The following is a 17,329-nucleotide window of genomic DNA, read 5'->3' on the forward strand; positions in this document are numbered from 1 at the left end:
GCATGGACTCAGTGGAGTGAAGGGGTCATAGATGAAAAGATATCAAGAAAAGTCAAAGTGTTTTGACGCTATTTTGAGCTTGCTGTTTGATATAAAAATACATCTGATTATTTTCACCATGCCGAGCATGTTCATACAGAGGGTTCATAGCTGCGAGTTGCAAGTGTGCACTAGTTTTTGACCACACACTCAGGCTGCATAACCGAGTGGTCACATACAAACACATATCCATCCTCCCTCAGGCGCACTGAAGCACTTTGATACATAACCTTTCCCACATGCACAGAGCTAGAAATTGAAATGCATGTTCCTGTGCGTTGGAGCCACACAGGTCTCTCACCAGGCAATGGAGCGTGATTCCCCCATGCACACAAGTTGCAAGAAGTCAGGTGCAAGTCACAAATACTAAACATTCACCGTGGTTACACATGGTAACCACACACAACTTCAGGGGTTGCTGAGATACACCACTGTATGTGTGTGCCCCAGTGAGGGACCTCTCAGCATCACAGTCCTCAGTGGAAACTTTGCTCCAAGCACGGGCCTGAGTTGGATTGCCAACGTCAGAGGCGTTGAGACGAGGAGGAGGGGGATTGGTATTGGAATTGGTTTATTATTGTCACAGGCACTAAGGTACAGTGAAAAACTTAGTCTTGCAAGCTATCCATACAGATCCATTTCAAAAATATAAGTACTTTGAGGTAATTCTTTGAACACTGACAGGGTGAAAGCACACAGTCTTTTTCCCAGGGAGGGGGAGCTAAAAAAAAGAGGGCATAGGTTTAAGATCAGAAGTGAGAGATTTAAAAGGGACATCAGGGCAGCTTCTTCACACAAAGGGCAGTGCATATACATGAGCTGCCAGAAATAGTGGTTGAGGCGGGCACGTTAGCAACATTTAAAAGCCATCTAGATAAGTCCATGGATAGGAGAGGTTTAGAGGGCTGTGGGCCAAACGTGGGCAGATGGGACCAGTTCGCTGGGCAACACAGTCGGCATGGACGAGCTAGGTCACTATAGGGATATATGTAGGATGGCAGGGGGTGGAACGTGTAACATGCTGTGTCAGGGGAGCAGACTGTGATCTGGGTGTAAGTGTTTTGGGGGAATGTACAGGAGAGTACGTGGGGTCAGAAGGGGTGTGTGTTGCCTGGTCTGTGTTGGGTGTAAAAAGGTGTCTGGGACCCCAGCATGGTTGGCATGGATGGGTTAGGGTTAGGACCTGTTTCCATACTGTATGACACTATGACTGTAGCACAAGGGGAAAACAATAACAGAATGCCCAAAATAACGTTACACAGTTATACAGTACTCCTAGTGCGGTCTGACCAGTGTTTTGTAAAGTTACAACATAATGTCCCAACTTTTATATTCTGTGCCCTGACCTGTGCACACAAGCATGCCATGAGCCTTCTTCACAATCTAATCTACCTGTGTTGTCACTCTCAGGGAACTATGGACAGGAACCCTGAGGTCCCTCTGTTCTTCAACATTCCTTAGTGCCCTGGCATTTACTGCCTCTGTTCCCCAATCTGACTTCCCAAAGTGCATCACTTTTCACTTGCCCAGATTAAATTCCATCTGCCAACACTCTGTCGAACTTTTCATCTGATCCGTGTCCTGCTGTGGTCTTAGACAACCTTCCTCGCTATCCGTGACATCACCAACTTCCATGTCATCTGTAAATTTACTAATCCTGCCTCCTACGTTCACACTCAAGTCGTTAACTTATATTGGAATTGGTTTATTATTGTCACATGTACCGAGGTACAGTGAAAAACTTTGTTTTGCATGCCATCCAGACAGATCATTACACAACATCAGTGCTTTGAGGTAGTACAAGGGAAAACAATAACAGAATGCGGAATAAAGTGTTACAGTTACAGAGAAAGTGCAGTGCAGACCGATAAATAAGGTGCAAGGTCATAACGATTCATCTTTTAGTGTATGAGTGGTCTGTTCAAGAGTCTGATAACAGTGGGATTGAAGCTGTATTTGAGCCTGGTGGTACGTGCTCTCAAGCTTTTGTATCTTCTGCCCAATGGGAGGTGGGAGAAGGGAGAATGTCCGGGGTGGGAGCGGTCCTTGATTGTGTTAGCTGCTTTCCTGAGTCCACGGAGGGAGGCTGGTTTCTGTGATGTGCTGAGCTGTGTCCACAACTCTCTGCAGTTCCTTGCGGTCTCAGGCAGAGCAGTTGTCGTACCAAGCCGTCATGCAGGACAGGATACCTTCTATGGTGCATCCATAAAAATTGGTGAGGGTCAATGTGGACATGCCGAATATCCTTGGTCTTCTGCGGAGATAGAGGTGCTGGTGAGCGTTCCTGGCCATGGCATCTACGTGGTTGGACCAGGACAGGCTATTGATGATGTTTACACCTAGGAACCTGAAGCTCTCAACCATCTCCACCTCAGCACTGTTGATGTAGACAGAAGCATGTACACTGTTCCCCCCCCCACCCCCCCCCCCCCCACTTCCTGAAGTCAATGACCAGCTCTTCTGTTTTGCTGACATTGAGGGAAAGGTTGTTGTCATGACACCATGTCACTAAGATCTCTATCTCTGACAGATAGTGACAGAGGCTGGGAGGTGATAGGTTGGAGGATGGAATCTGATCGGAGAGGAAGGTTGTGAGTGAACCAGATAAGAGAGGATGGTGAACAGATGGGAACAGTGGGGGGAGGCGATGGTAGACATAATCACACTGACAAACTACAACTGTACAGCAAAGGTTTTCCAATTCTAACTGGGAAACTAGAAGTGGTCCGAAAGCAAATTCCTGCAGATGCTGGAAATCCGAAATTAAAACAGAAGTACTGGGGATACTCAGCGGGTCAGGCAGCACCTGTGGAGGGAGAAACAGGGTCAACCTTTCAGGCTGATCGCCTTTCATGACCTCTGAGGTAAAGGATCAGCCGTGGTCATGTTGAATGGTGAAGGAGAGGAATGAACTGGTCTTGCTCCAATTTCCCCTGGTTCCTCTGTTTGTCTCTCCACAGATGCTGCCTGACATGATGAGCATTTTCAATATTTTTCTGTTTTAGAGTCAGGACTAAAGAGAGGAACCCTTTGTCGCACAGAGCGATCTATATATGGAGCGGGCATCAATATCGGGAGCTGTGTAGGAGGAATGGAATGGCCATGGGTTCCCATGGAAGTGTGCCTTCTCCGTTATTACCCCAGGACCCAGCTCGATGAGGGAGTGCTGCACTCCTGAGGAGCAAAATCCTGCAGATGATGAAAACCTGAAATAGAAACGTAAAACACCGGAAACACTCAGCAAGTCAGTCAGCGAGTGTGGAAAGAGAAACAGAGTTAACATTAACTGAAGTGTTAACTCTGTCACTATTTTCACAGCCAACAAAGGGTTTTGAACTGGAAACGTTAACTCTGTTTCTCTTCCTGCAGACGCTGCCTGACCTGCTCTGTGTGTGTGTGTGTGTGTGTGTGTGTGTGTGTGTGTGTGAGTATCTGCCTCTGTGTGTGTGTGTGTGTGTGTGTGTGTGTGTGTGTGTGTATGTGTCTGCCTGCCTCTGTGTGTGTGTGTGTGTGTGTGTGTGTGCCTCCACCACCACCCCTGGCAGCACATTCCAGGCACCCACTTCTCTCTGTGTAAGAAACCTGCCCCACGCATCTCCTTTGAACTTTCCCCCACTCACCTAAAACGCATGTCCTCCAGTACCTGGCATCTCTAACCTGGGGAAAAGATTCTGACAGTCTACCGTATCCATGCCTCAATTTTATAAGCTGCAATCAGGTCTCCCCTCAGCCTCCACCGCTTCAGAGAGAACAACCCAAGTTTGTCCAACCTCTCCTTATAGCACATGCCCTCTAATCCAGGCAGCATCCTGGTGAACCTCTTCTGCACCCTCTCCAAAGCCTCCACATCCTTCCTTTCACTGAGCTTGAACCTTTTATTCATTCCTATACTTTATGGCCTCAGTATTAGTTGACAGCACTCACTTTGTGGAAGCCTCCATTGTACAACCTACTAGAGTCTCAGAGTCAGCTCCAGTACATGCACAGTGCAAACATAAATTAGGACTGCATTTTTTTTGAAAAAAGAGGAAATTGTAAAAGGGCTGACTATATCCATTAATGAATATTAAAACTTACATTAGGAACAATGTAAATTACTGTAACTGGGTTTTCTCTGAAATTAGGAAGCGTAGAATGTAGTGGTGTTATTAATAACTGCAGATCCTCACGAGATTGGCTGGTGAGATGTTCCATTTATTTGTGTCACTGCTTGTGAGATGTTTGGAGATGGTGCAAAAACAGTGGCAGAGGAATGAGGTGAGAAGGTTGCTGTTTCGGATCACCGACTCTGTCAACTGGAAGCACTCCTTGGACCATTTTCTCCCTTTGGGCACAAAAAAAGCTCAAAAATTCCAACCATTAGCAAGATCAAAGTGACTGGTTATCTGGTTAATTATGTTATGAGTTGGGTTTATTTTTCACAGTATAAAGGTAACTCTGCAGGAGCTGTGAATCAGTTGGTGCTGTTTCACCTCAGAAGGGCACCTGGTAGTCTGCACATCAACCTGGGTCCATGAGACCATAAGATAGAGGAGCAGAATCAGGCCATTCGACCCATCGAGTCTGCTCCGCCATTCGATCAGGGCTGATTTTTTTCAACCCCATTCTCCCAACTTCTCCCCGTAACCCTTTTACCCATCAAGAACCCATCAATCTCTGCCTTAAATACACCCAATGACTTGGTCTCCACAGCCGTCTGTGACAACAGATTCCGCTGATTCACCAACCTCCGGCTGAAGAAATTCCTCCTCATCTCGGTTCTATTCCGAGGCTCTGCCCTCGGATCCAAGACACTTCTACTGATGGAAACATCCTCTCCACGTCCACTCTATCCAGGCCACTCCATCCGAGTCACACTGCCAAACTAGACACTCTAAGGCCTGTGGAGGAGAAAGTTAATCCAAGGCTTGGCCATCCAATTTGAGATTATTCTGTAATGTCCCAGAGTTAGTCTCTGCACAAACCTGGAAAAGACATGGGAAGTGTAAGAAATTGAGTTTAATTCACTGGTTTTCAACAGTTTTTTTTACTTTTAGTGATGTTCGACTGAGGCAAGGTGGGTGTCTGGTCCTGTGATGGCCCCTCCAGGGAAGGTCCACCAGAGGTGGCAGGGGAAGGGCAGAGCTGAGTGAGTCAAACCAGGACAGATGTCATGCAAGTTACAGTGCAGAAGGAGATTGTTCTGTTTGTTGATCCTGTGTCAGCTCCTCGAAGGAGATCTCCACTTAGGCCAATCAACATACAACTCCATAATCCACACCAACACCCCGCCAACCCACATCTGCACCCCACCACTCCACACTCCTACAACCCACTCCCCACAGCACACACACCCCACATCCCCACCAGACCCATTATGTGATGGGACAGTGTAGAGGGAGCTTCACTCTGTGTCTGACCCTGGAAGTGTGTGATGGGACAGTGTGGAGGGAGCTTCACCCTGTGTCTGACCCTGGGAGTGTGTGACGGGACGGTGTGGAGGGAGCTTCACTCTGTGTCTGATCCTGGGAGTGTGTGATGGGACGGTGTGGAGGGAGCTTCACCCTGTGTCTGATCCTGGGAGTGTGTGATGGGACAGTGTGGAGGGAGCTTCACCCTGTGTCTGATCCTGGGAGTGTGTGATGGGACGGTGTGGAGGGAGCTTCACCCTGTGTCTGATCCTGGGAGTGTGTGACGGGACGGTGTGGAGGGAGCTTCACTCTGTGTCTGATCCTGGGAGTGTGTGACGGGACGGTGTGGAGGGAGCTTCACCCTGTGTCTGACCCCGGGAGTGTGTGACGGGACAGTGTGGAGGGAGCTTCACCCTGTGTCTGATCCTGGGAGTGTGTGATGGGGCGGTGTGGAGGGAGCTTCACCCTGTGTCTGACCCCGGGAGTGTGTGATGGGACGGTGTGGAGGGAGCTTCACCCTGTGTCTGACCCCGGGAGTGTGTGATGGGACGGTGTGGAGGGAGCTTCACTCTGTGTCTGACCCCGGGAGTGTGTGATGGGGCGGTGTAGAGGGAGCTTCACCCTGTGTCTGATCCTGGGAGTGTGTGATGGGACGGTGTGGAGGGAGCTTCACCCTGTGTCTGACCCCGGGAGTGTGTGATGGGACGGTGTGGAGGGAGCTTCACCCTGTGTCTGATCCTGGGAGTGTGTGATGGGACAGTGGAACAAGAACACTGATGTTTTGCACTGTAGGGAAGAAAGTGTGACAGAGTTCCATTCCTTAACGCACTGTAGCACTCCCACACAGTGGCCTGGAGTCCAGTCACGATGCAGAGAATATTAACACGTAAAGATCTGGCAGGAGAAAGAGGGAAGCACGATTCAGTGGAGCTGTCTGACAGATGTTGACTCCAAGCAGGGGAATCGAGAAGCAGGGCTACAATATTAACAAAAGCAAGTAGCGTTTCCTGTGAGGGAAATCTGTATCCTGTATTGGGCCACAGATGCCAGAGTCTGCCTTCCCCCATCTGTTTGTGAAGATGTTTGTGGTTGAAGTACACTCCGCCCCCTTCACCACATGATTCGAGTTACCAGGAACTGCCGGTCTCTGTCCTGGAAGCTTCATGTCAGAGCTGTGTTCTGTGGTCCATCTCCTTTCTCTTCTCAATCTCCACCATTGCCTGCCAACAACCTGATCCCAATGTGGTGTCAATCAGTCATAGAGTCCTACAGCACAGAAACAGGCCCTTCGGCCCAACTGGTCCATGCCGACCAAGATTCCCATCTAAGCCAGTCCCATTTGCCCACAATTGTCCCATATCCCTCGAAACCTTTCCTATCCATGGACCTGTCCAAGTGCCTTTTAAATATTGTTAATGTACCTGCCTCAACCACTTCCTCTGGCAGCTCGTTCCATATATGGACCACCCTCTTGGTGAAGAAGTTGCCCCTCAGGTTCCTATTAAATCTCTCCTCTCTCACCTTAAACCTGTGCCCTCTGGTTCTTGATTCCCCAACCCTGGGAAAAAGACCGTGTGCATTCACCCTATCTATGCCCCTCATGGTTTTATACACCTCTGTAAAGTCACCCCTCATTCTCCTACACTCCAATAAGTGGAGAATGGAGGGATAGAGACCATGTGGAAGCAGATGGGATTAGTTTGGATTGGCATCATGGTTGGCACAGACACTGTGGGCCGAAGGGCCTGTTCCTGTGCCTTACTGTTCTATGCTCTCTATAATCTCTTCAACCCATCAGTTCCTAGTAGACAGAATCAGCCATTACTGCCAGTAGCTTTACCTCCCCCTCATTCTAAAGGACTACACGTTCCATCTATCTTAATGATCTCAGGGTCTGGCCAGAGAATGTTCTCTATTGTGTTTCTGTCAAATGGCATCCTACTAAACTTGGAAGAGTTGTTTGCATCTGTGTCAAAATCAAAGTCAAAGTCGAGTTTATTGTCACATGCACAAGTCCATGTGTGCACAGGTGCAATGAAAAACTTACTTGCAGCAGCATCACAGGCACAGAGCATCAGATAAGCAGCATTCACAAGAAAAACATAAATTAGGCATAAATTATGCACAATTTTTGCAAGAAAGAACACAATTAGAACAAAACAAAACACAGTCCATTTTAGTGCAAAGTGATCAAAGTGGTCATAGTGTTGTTATACTGAGGTAGTGATTAGGGTTGTGCCGGTTGGTTCAAGAACCGAATGGTTGAAGGGAAGTAGCTGTTCCTGAACCTGGTGGTGTGGGACTTCAGGCTTCTGTACCTCCTGCCCAATGGGAGCTGTGAGAAGATGGCACGGCCCGGATGGTGGGGATCTTTGATGATGGATGTTGCCTTCTTGAGGCAGCGCCTCCTGTAGATACTCCCGACGGTGGGGAGGGATGTGCCCGTGATGTATTGGGCAGACTCCACTACTCCCTGCAGCTTCTTACGTTCCTGCGCATTCGAATTGCCATCCCAGACCAAAAGCCATATTGAGATATTGACTATTAATCTTTCTTCTAATTTTGAATTCGCTGTTTTTCCTTTTAAGAACTCAACAGGCATTTTTTACTGTAAAATGCACTCCTGACATTGCTCCTTCACCTTACTGTTGTGCAAACCCCCTTTCTGTGATGTTTTTTAACATTTCCGTTCTGTTGAGAGATTGGTGTGTGCCATTGTTTGGATTTTCTGTGCGCTCTGTAGCTTTGCATACGGAGATCATGTGCCCTAAATTAAAATATCTGTCAACTGTGAGCTGACGCACCTGTGGTAAGTAATTCCCATAGCAACAAGAGCAGGGTTCCCCACCTGACCAACAGTTCACACCACCCAAGCTCACAGCACCCAGACTCGATCTCACAGTTCTCACCATGGCTGGTGTTGTTCATTTGCATTAACTTTCTGACCAATCGAAACGCCTTCACACTTTTGCAGGACATTCCACTAATATAGCTATTGTGCGTGCCTGTTCAACGGTTAGATCTTGAATCCCATGTAATTGGGCCTAGATGTGCTCACTAGACCACTCACTGACTTTTCTGTCAGGATGTGTGCCAGGAAAGCACCCAAGTCACAAAAGAGATGCAAGAGACTGCAGACACAGGAATCTGGAGCAGACAAACTGCTGGAGGAACATCAGCGGGTTGAGCAGCATCTGTGGGATGAAAGGAATTGTCGATGTATGTGTGTGTCCTCCTGACTTCCCCTTCCTGAAGTCCACAATCAATTCCTTGGCCTTGCTGACATTGAGTGCGAGGTTGTTGTTGCGACACCACTCAACCAGCCGATCCATTTCACTCCTGTACACCTCCTCGTCGCCATCTGAGATTCTACCAATAAGACAAGATAAAGATTTTAAGAAACAGCAGTATCATCGGCAAATTTATAGATAGTGTCTGAGCTGTGCTTAGCCACAGAGTCATGAGTGTAGAGAGAGTAGAGCAGTGGGCTAAGCACATATTGAGATATGCCTGTATTGATTGTCAGTGAGGAGGAGATGTTATCACCGATCATCACTGACTGTGATCTCCCGATAAGGAAGTCGAGGATCCGGTTGCAGAGGGAGGTACAGAGGCCCAGGATTTGAAGCTTGTTGATTAGTACTGAGGGGATGATGGTGTTGAACACTGAGCTGTAATCGATAAACAGCAGCCTGATGTAAGTTTTGCTGTTGTCTAGGTGCTCCAAAGCCGAGTGGAGAGCCAGTGAGATTGTATCCGCTGTAGACCTGTTGTGGCGGTAGGTGAACTGCAGCGGGTCCAGGTCCTTGCTCAGGCAGGAGTTAACTCTAGAACACAGAACATAGAACGGTGCAGCACAGTCCGGGCCCTTCAGCCCACGATGTTGTGCCGACCTATATAAACCTATTCCATGATCAATCTAACCCTTCCCTCCAGCGCATCCCATAACCCTCCATTTTTCTTAAATCCACATGCCTACCTAAAAATCTTTTAAATGTCCCTGTTGTATCAGCCTCTACACCACCCCCGGCAGTGCGTTCCAGACACCCACCGCTCTCTGTGTAAAGAACCTACCATCTCCCCCAAACTTTCCTCCTCTCACCTTAAAAGGTTCTAGCCATAATCAACCTCTTAAAGTTCTTCATATCGGTCGATATGAGTGCTACTGGGCGATAGTCATTGAGGCAGCTCACCCTCAAACCCTTTTCCCGTCTGGAAGTAAAATGTTTCCTGCACCTTGTTGCTCCCTGTTCTTGGCACCTTTCCCACACTCCTTGCGATCACCTGCTTCCTGTGCCATCACTTTTCCTGTGCTCCTCTCTCCAGGGTGTTTGAACAAGCCCTCCAGTCCTCACACACTGTGTATCCTCCTCCTCACCTTCCCAGGACCTAGAGAGCTCGGGGACGGAGCCTCGGAAAGCTACCACCGGTGATCGCGGCAAGTTCTAGGCAAGGCATCGGTCACCAGGTCACGTCGCCCCACCAGCTCCAGTAAAGTAGAACCTCTGTTGAGAATGAAGCGGTAATAGAACCATTGTGGGGAGGATTTGACCCCCACAATATAAGGAGGCACAGAGTGAGAGGCCAGTTAATCTGAGCAAGGGCTGTAGTGATATTCAACAAAACTGAGAGTGCAGATTAGAATTTTTGATCTTCCTGACAACTCGAGTGTTTCTGTGAGACCAAGAGCTGAAGTATCTCCTTCCAGCCCAGGCTGTGTGTTCAACACAACGGCTGGACGGGAGTGAGTGGATGCTCTCGTGACCTGCGAGAGGCGTGTTACCTTTCAGTGACTCTGTGCTGAAGAGAGGACCTGGTCGCACTAACTGGCCTGTTGTACTGTGGTCCACCTCATATTGTTCCTCAATATGCCTCCTTGGAAGGCTAGGGAAATTCAGCAAGTCCCCAGTGACTCTTCCCAATTTCTACAGGTGCACCATAGAGAAAGTGCAGGTGCAGGTGGAGCCAATACCTGTAAGGCTCCATCACTGACTCCGCCAATCAAGTGTTTGCCGCTCAGTACACTGACCCCTGGTACCTAACCCTGGGATGCCACAGCTCACGTGGTGCGTGTGATCGTCACACAGGATGTGGCGGGGAACTGCGAGCAACGCACCTGAGCTTTCTGTGTTGACACAGCTCACAACGATCAGCCAGATTCACCCAGCCTCTCCATATTACCCGTGGTTCCCTGAACAGGAAGTACAACGCAACCACAGCACAATGAGACATAAGTAAAGCACAGGCTTAAGGTGAGAGGGGCAAAGTTTAAAAGAGATGTGCGGGGCAAGTTTTTTTACACAGAGAGCAGTGGGTGCCTGGAACGGGCTGCCAGGGGTGGGGGTGGAAGCAGATACGATAGTGGTGTGTAAGAGACATTTAGACAGACAGATGAACAGGGAATGGGGAGATATGGACCATGTGCAGGAATTAGTTTAATTTGGGATCATAGTCGGCACAGACACAGTGGGCCGAACGAAGGGCCTGTTCCTGTGTTGTACTGTTCTCTGTTCTATAAATAATTCTACTGAAATATCAAGTCTGCCTGAAATAGCAGGGTCAGCTTCTGCACTGGATGGGACCTCTTTGTAATTTAACTAGCATGATGAGGGATCTATTTAGCTCGTTTATTGGTGGGCACTGGACCAACTGAGTCACCAGAGACTGCAGATGCCAGAATCTAGAGCAAGGCGTGGGAAGCTGGAGGAACTCAGTGGGTCAGGCAGCATCTATAAAGAGGTGGAGGGAAGGAGTGGGGCAAGAGCTGGCAGGTGATGGGTGGACCAGGGTGAGGAAAGGTGACAGGCAGGTGAAGGAGGGGAGACTTGTGGGTGTCTATAAGTGGCTGAGGGGTGGAATTTGTTTGCTGGGAGCGGAGGGGTTGCAGTAGAAGGAACAAGTGCTTGGTCTACCTTCCTTCCCTATCAGATTCCACCTGCAGCCCTTTGTCGCCTCTGCTGACCAACTCCCAGCCTCTGTCACTATCCCCACTCTCCCCTCCTCCATCTGCCTATCCCCCCCCCTCACCTGGATCCACCCATCACCTGCCAGCTCTCGCCTCACCCCTTCCCTCCACCTCTTTATACTGGCTCTATCCCCTCTACTCTTGCAGTCCAGATGAAGGGTCTCGACCCAAAATATCGACTGTCCATTTCCCTGCCCGACCCCCTGAGTTCCTCCAGCGGTTTGAGTGTTGCCCTGGAATAACTGAGTTTGCCGAACCTGCAGCTCCGTTAGAATTCGGTGCTGCCTGAACCTGTCTCCCTGTGGCCATAGAGGAGAGGCTGATGTAAGGTCCAGGGAGAGTCCCAGGACAGCCTGCAGAAAAGCAGATCCACCCTCTGCTGAAATTATAGTGGAGGACAAGGAGCATCAACACAGAATTCCAACCCAAGGACTCCAGCAGTTGCAGAGACGTGCATCACAGAATTTACGGGTCCCTCCATTCCCACCCCGCCTACGCCCAGACTCCGATAATGCTCAGTGTAGGTTGAGCTCAAGGGTACTAATGTCTTGGAGACACCAGAGACTGCAGGGGCTGGAAGCTGGAGCAACACACAAACCGCTGGAGGAACTCAGCGGGTCAGGCAGCATCCGTGGAGGGAAATGGACAGTCAGCGTTTCGGGTCGAGACCCTCCGCCTGGACTGGAAAGGAATAGGGGAGATAGTCAGTACAAAAAGGTGGGGGAAGGAGTGGGGCAGGAGCTGGCAGGTGATGGGTGGATCCAGGTGAGGAGGGCTGATAGGCAGATGAGGGCAGGAATAGTGTCAGAAGTTTGGAGGTGATGGGTGGAGGTGACACAGGGCTGAAGGTGATGGAATCTGATGGGAGGGGAAGGTGGAGCCTGGAGTAAAGGGAGGGAGGGTGGGGAGGGGAACCAGTGGGTCCAATGTCTTGTTTTGCGGAGTCCTTTTCTTGTGCAATGTACGTATACGTTGTGTTCTGTGTGCTGTCTGTACCCACGTGCCTGCGATGCTGCTGCAAGCGAGTCTTTCATTGTACCTGTACCTCACCGCACTTGTGCACATGGCAATAAACGCGACTGGACAAGGGGAGCATTGTTCCCCTGAGTTCCTTCCGTTGACAAGGGAACGAGCTTTGAAGCCTTCTCTGTACAGACTGCACAGCACCAGTGACACGTGGCTGATATGAACCCTGTCACACTCGGTGACTGGCTACTCTTTCAAGAAGTCCTGGTCAAGGCTGACTCGCTGACTCCACATACAAACTAAATGGAGGATATAAACTGATCTTCAACTGCTGCCCTCCATTATCCCTTCTAATTCTGGTTTCTTTTACTTCTCTTTCGAGCTTCCTCATTTTGCAAATTATTGTTCTGCTTGAAACAAACCGGGAGGAACTAGATGGCTTTGCACGCAGCGGGGACGGCAGACCGGACTGCTCTGTGTTAGGTTGCTGCCACTGAACGATGTTGTCACAGAGGAGGGAGCATGGACTTGCCGCTCTGCTGTGCCTGTTACAACCTCAAGCCCTCGAGTCCTAGCAACATCTTTGTAAATCTTTTGTGCACTCTTTCCAGCTTCTAGAGGCAGAGACAAATACCCCAGAGGGACAAACAGAAAGACACAGACCCCATGTCCTCGTTAGTATGCTGCGGTAGGAATGGTCTGGGTCATGCCCTGATTTCTTAATATTAAATCAGGGTCCTGAACACCAAAGGATGTTGATTAACTCAGCCATGACTGAGTGGCAGAGCAGACTCGATGGGCTGAATAGCCTAATCCTGCTCCTTTATCTCATGGTTTTGTGGTCATCAACTGAAAACGTTGACTGTTCTTCTCTCTCCGCAGATGCCGCGGAGCTTCTGCAGCTTCTGCAGTGTTTTACATTTATATTCTGGAGACCAATTTTGGGTGCTGGGCTCTCCCCTTTGTCACAAGTGCATAGCTCAGATTTTAGAGGAAAGGTAGGAAATCCAGTGGTGTGTGCCCCTGAGAAACTGCAGGCCCTGAGAGATGTTAAAACCAGAGAGACATGAGACGCTGCAGATGCTGGAAATCTGGAGCAACACACAGAGATGTTAAAACCTACGTCTATTGCTCTTTTATTGAGGAGATGGTGGGGCTCCTTCCAACAACCATACAACACACTTTCTTCTTTGATAGAGTGCCCTCATAAACCACCAGGGGATAGTTAAGGAGCAGAAAACAGCAACAGAGAACGCTGGAAATACTCAGCAGGTCAGGCAGCCACTGTAGAGAGAGAAACTTCATCAGAACTGAGAAAGAGCCAGTCCATCACAGGTTCATCACTTCCTTCCATCCAGTCCACCTTCACCATGCGTAGCTTCAGGAAGGCTGACAGTATCGTCAAGGGTACCTGCCCCCCGGCCATTCCCTTCTCTCTCTTCTATCTTCCGGGAGAAGACACAGGAGCTTGAAAGCCCCGACGTCCAGACTCAGGAACAGTTTCTTCCCCACTGCTGTCAGACTCCTGAACCAGTCACCTCTCTCACATCCCCTTCCCGGTGGGGCTGCCACGTTCTCGGACCCTTAACTCCACCTCTTCCATTATTGTCACTGTAGCATTTCGTTTGCACTGCCTCAATTTGCACGACTGTATTTTGCAGCATTCCATTGTCTGTGCACTTGTATTGGTATTGGTAAATTGGTTTATTATTGTCACATGTACTGAGTTTTGTAAAAAACTTGTCTTGCATACCGATCGTACAGGTCAATTCATTACACAGTGCAGTTACATTGGGTTAATACAGAGTGCATTGATGTAGTACAGGTAAAAACAGTAACAGTACAGAGTAAAGTGTCACAGCTACAGAGAAAGTGCAGTGCAATAAGGTGCAAGGTCACAACAAGGTACATCATGAGGTCAGAGTCCATCTTGTCATATAAGGGAACCATTCAAAAGTGTTATCACAGTGGGATAGAAACTGTCCTTAAGTCTGGTGGTACGTGCCCTCAGGCTCCTGTATCTTCTACCCAATGGAAGAGGAGAGAAGAGAGAATGACCTGGGTGGGTGGGGTCTTTGATTATGCTGGCTGCTACACCAAGACAACGAGAGGTAAAGACAGTGTCCAAGGAGGGGAGGCTGGTGTCCGTGATGCGCTGGGCTGTGTCCACAACTCTCTGCAGCTTCTTGCGGTCCCGGGCAAAGCAGTTGCCGTACCAAGCTGTGATACATCCAGATAGGATGCTTTCTATGGTGCATCGATAAAAGTCATTGTATTTATTGTTTTATTTATAGTTACCATGTATACCGATGACGGCCAGCATGCTAAATGCCTTTTTCACCACCCTGTCTACCTGTGACATCGCTTTCAACAAACTATGCACTTGTACTCCTAGGTCCCTCTGCTCCATTACACTCCCTGGTGTATATGGCAATAAACTAATCTGGTTCTGAATCTGAAACAAGGTTGGGTTAAGTAGTGGAGGAGGTGGGAGAGGGTGATAGGTGGAAGTGAGGGATAGGGTGAAATAATGTTAAGTGGCAGTTAAGCTCATTTGTGTAATGTGTTGCTGATGTTGTAAGGTTGGGATAATGCTGTATAACAACAAACAAACTGCTGGAGGAGCTCAGCGGGTCGAGCAGCATCTGTGGAGGCAGAGGGATGGTCGACGTTTCGGGTTGAGACCCTGCATCAGGACCCTGTCCAGCAGCTTGATTCTGGCTCCAGATTCCAGCATCTGCCGTGTCCTGTGTCTGTAATGTTGTAGAGTCCGACCCACTGAGACACGCTGAGCTGGGCCAGGCTACACAAATAAAAGAAAGAGGTAAAGAAGGGATGTAGCAAAACTGACCAGTCCTGGTACACACAGAACTGAGAGAGTCAGTGGTTCTGTTCATGGCATCTCTTCGTCAGGCATTTCCTTCAATGCACCGCAGGCAGCCGCACCGTCGACTGCCCAGGCTGTTCCTGCTGGACTTGCTCCCAGTTCCCCTCTGACGTGGGCATCACTGGGGAGCCCACTGTTTACTGCCCATCCCTGGTTGTTAATGTTGGTGGGCTGACACCATCTGTCCTCAAGATAACTCCTGGAATTGGTTTATTGTTGTCACATGTACAGTGAAAAATTTGCCTCGTATACCACTCATACAGATCAATTCACTACCACAGTACATTGAGGTCATACAAGGGAAAACAATATAGAATGCAGAATAAAGTGTTACAGTTACAGAGAAAGTGCAGTGCAGGCAGACAATAAAGTGCAAGGTCATAACGAGGTAGATTGTGAGGGCAAGAGTCCATCTTATCATCTCACCTTATTGACTCACTATCGAACTTTGCTCAATTAATCGCTCCTGTAAAGCATCGAGGGACTCTTCACCATGTTAAAGGTGTTTGCTAAATGCAAGTTGTCGTTGGAGGAAAAGTTAGCTGATACCTGTGTGGGTTGTGAGGAGGTCCACTTGGATGCTAAAGTTGGGGTAGATATCTACCCTGAGAGGACATGTCAGAGAACTTTGATTGCATTGGCTGTGGGTTATACATCAGGCTTGGAAGATAGTCTTCAAAAGAACTGAGTATTGGGCAGGGAGTGTAACAGGTGGTCCAGTCTGCCATCTAACCTGAATGTGCATTAGGGTCAGGGTCAGTGTCAGTGTCAGGCTCAGGGTCAGGGTCAGGGTTAGATGATGATGAAGAAATGCAGTGAGATTTCCACCTGAGGATGGCACCAGACTTGGACAAGAACCTGCAGGAGGTGGTGTTCCCCTGGGCCTGCTACCCTTGCCTGTCTTGGTAGCAGAGGTTGCATGTTTGGGAGGTGCTGTCAGAGTAGCCTGGGCAATTAACTGCAGTACGTTTTGTGGGTGGTGGACAATGCAGCCACTGTGCGCTCATGGTGGAGGGAGGGAATATATCGGGCGATGGATGGAGTGTGAGTCAAGTGGGCTGCCCTGTCCTGGGTGGTGTCGAGCTTCTTGTGAGTTGTTGCAGATGCACTCATTCAGGCGTGGAGAGTGCTCCGTCACACTCCAGTCTTGTGCCTTATAGATGGTGGAAAGGTGAGGCGTGGAGGGGAAACGTTCCCTGCCCAACACCCAGCCTGTGACCTGCTCTTGTAGCCGTGGTATTTACGTGATTGGTCCAGATGAGTCAAGTCAAAGTCGAGTTTATTGTCAGACACACAAGTCCATGTGTGCACAGGTGCAATGGAAAACTTACTTGCAGCAGCATCACAGGCACAGAGCGTCAGATAAGCAGCATTCACAAGAAAAACATAAATTTAACACAAGTTGTACACAATTTTTACAAGGAACACATTTAGACCAAAAAATAAACAATATCTATTTTAGTGCAAAGTGATCAAAGTGGTCACAGTGTTGCTAAACTGTAGTGATCAGGGTTGTGCAGGTTGGCTCAAGAACGGAATGGTTGAAGGGAAGTAGCTGTTCCTGAACCTGGTGGTGTGGGACTTCAGGCTTCTGCCTGGTGGTAGCCGTGAGAAGATGGCACGGCCCGGATGGTAGCGATCTTTGATGATGGATGTTGCCTTCTTGAGGATGTTGCCTTTTGTAGATACTCCTGATGGTGGGGAGGGATGTGCCCGTGATGTATTGGGCAGAGTCCACTGCTCTCTGCAGCTCCTTGCATTCCTGTGCATTTGAATTGCCATCCCAGACCCTGATGCAACCAGTCAGGATACCTTCAACATTACATCTGTAGAAGTTCCTGGTCAATGGTGACAGTCAGGTTGGTGAGGTTGGGGGACTTAGTGATGGTAATATCATTGAACGTCAAGGGGTTAGATTACTGGATTATTGATTCAGATTCATGGATTAACAGTCCAAAGACACAAATTCAGATCCCACGCATCTACCACATTGCTGTCGATCAGATGCCAAGTCAGGTTAGGTTCGGAGAGTAGAACCTACATGAACCTGATGGGATTCTGCAACAATGCCATTATCGATGC

The 17,329-nt window shown here is 48.9% G+C and overlaps 1 protein-coding gene across 1 annotated transcript in view; it reads left to right on the forward strand.

Annotated features, from left to right (window-relative positions):
• LOC127572828 (FYN-binding protein 1) overlaps nucleotides 1-17,329 on the forward strand; it is a 114,403-nt gene that overhangs the window by 40,788 nt on the left and 56,286 nt on the right. The gene's annotated exons all lie outside the window — the stretch shown is intronic.

Source organism: Pristis pectinata, chromosome 7 (genome assembly GCF_009764475.1).
Source record: "Pristis pectinata isolate sPriPec2 chromosome 7, sPriPec2.1.pri, whole genome shotgun sequence".
Classification (NCBI taxonomy): domain Eukaryota; kingdom Metazoa; phylum Chordata; class Chondrichthyes; order Rhinopristiformes; family Pristidae; genus Pristis; species Pristis pectinata.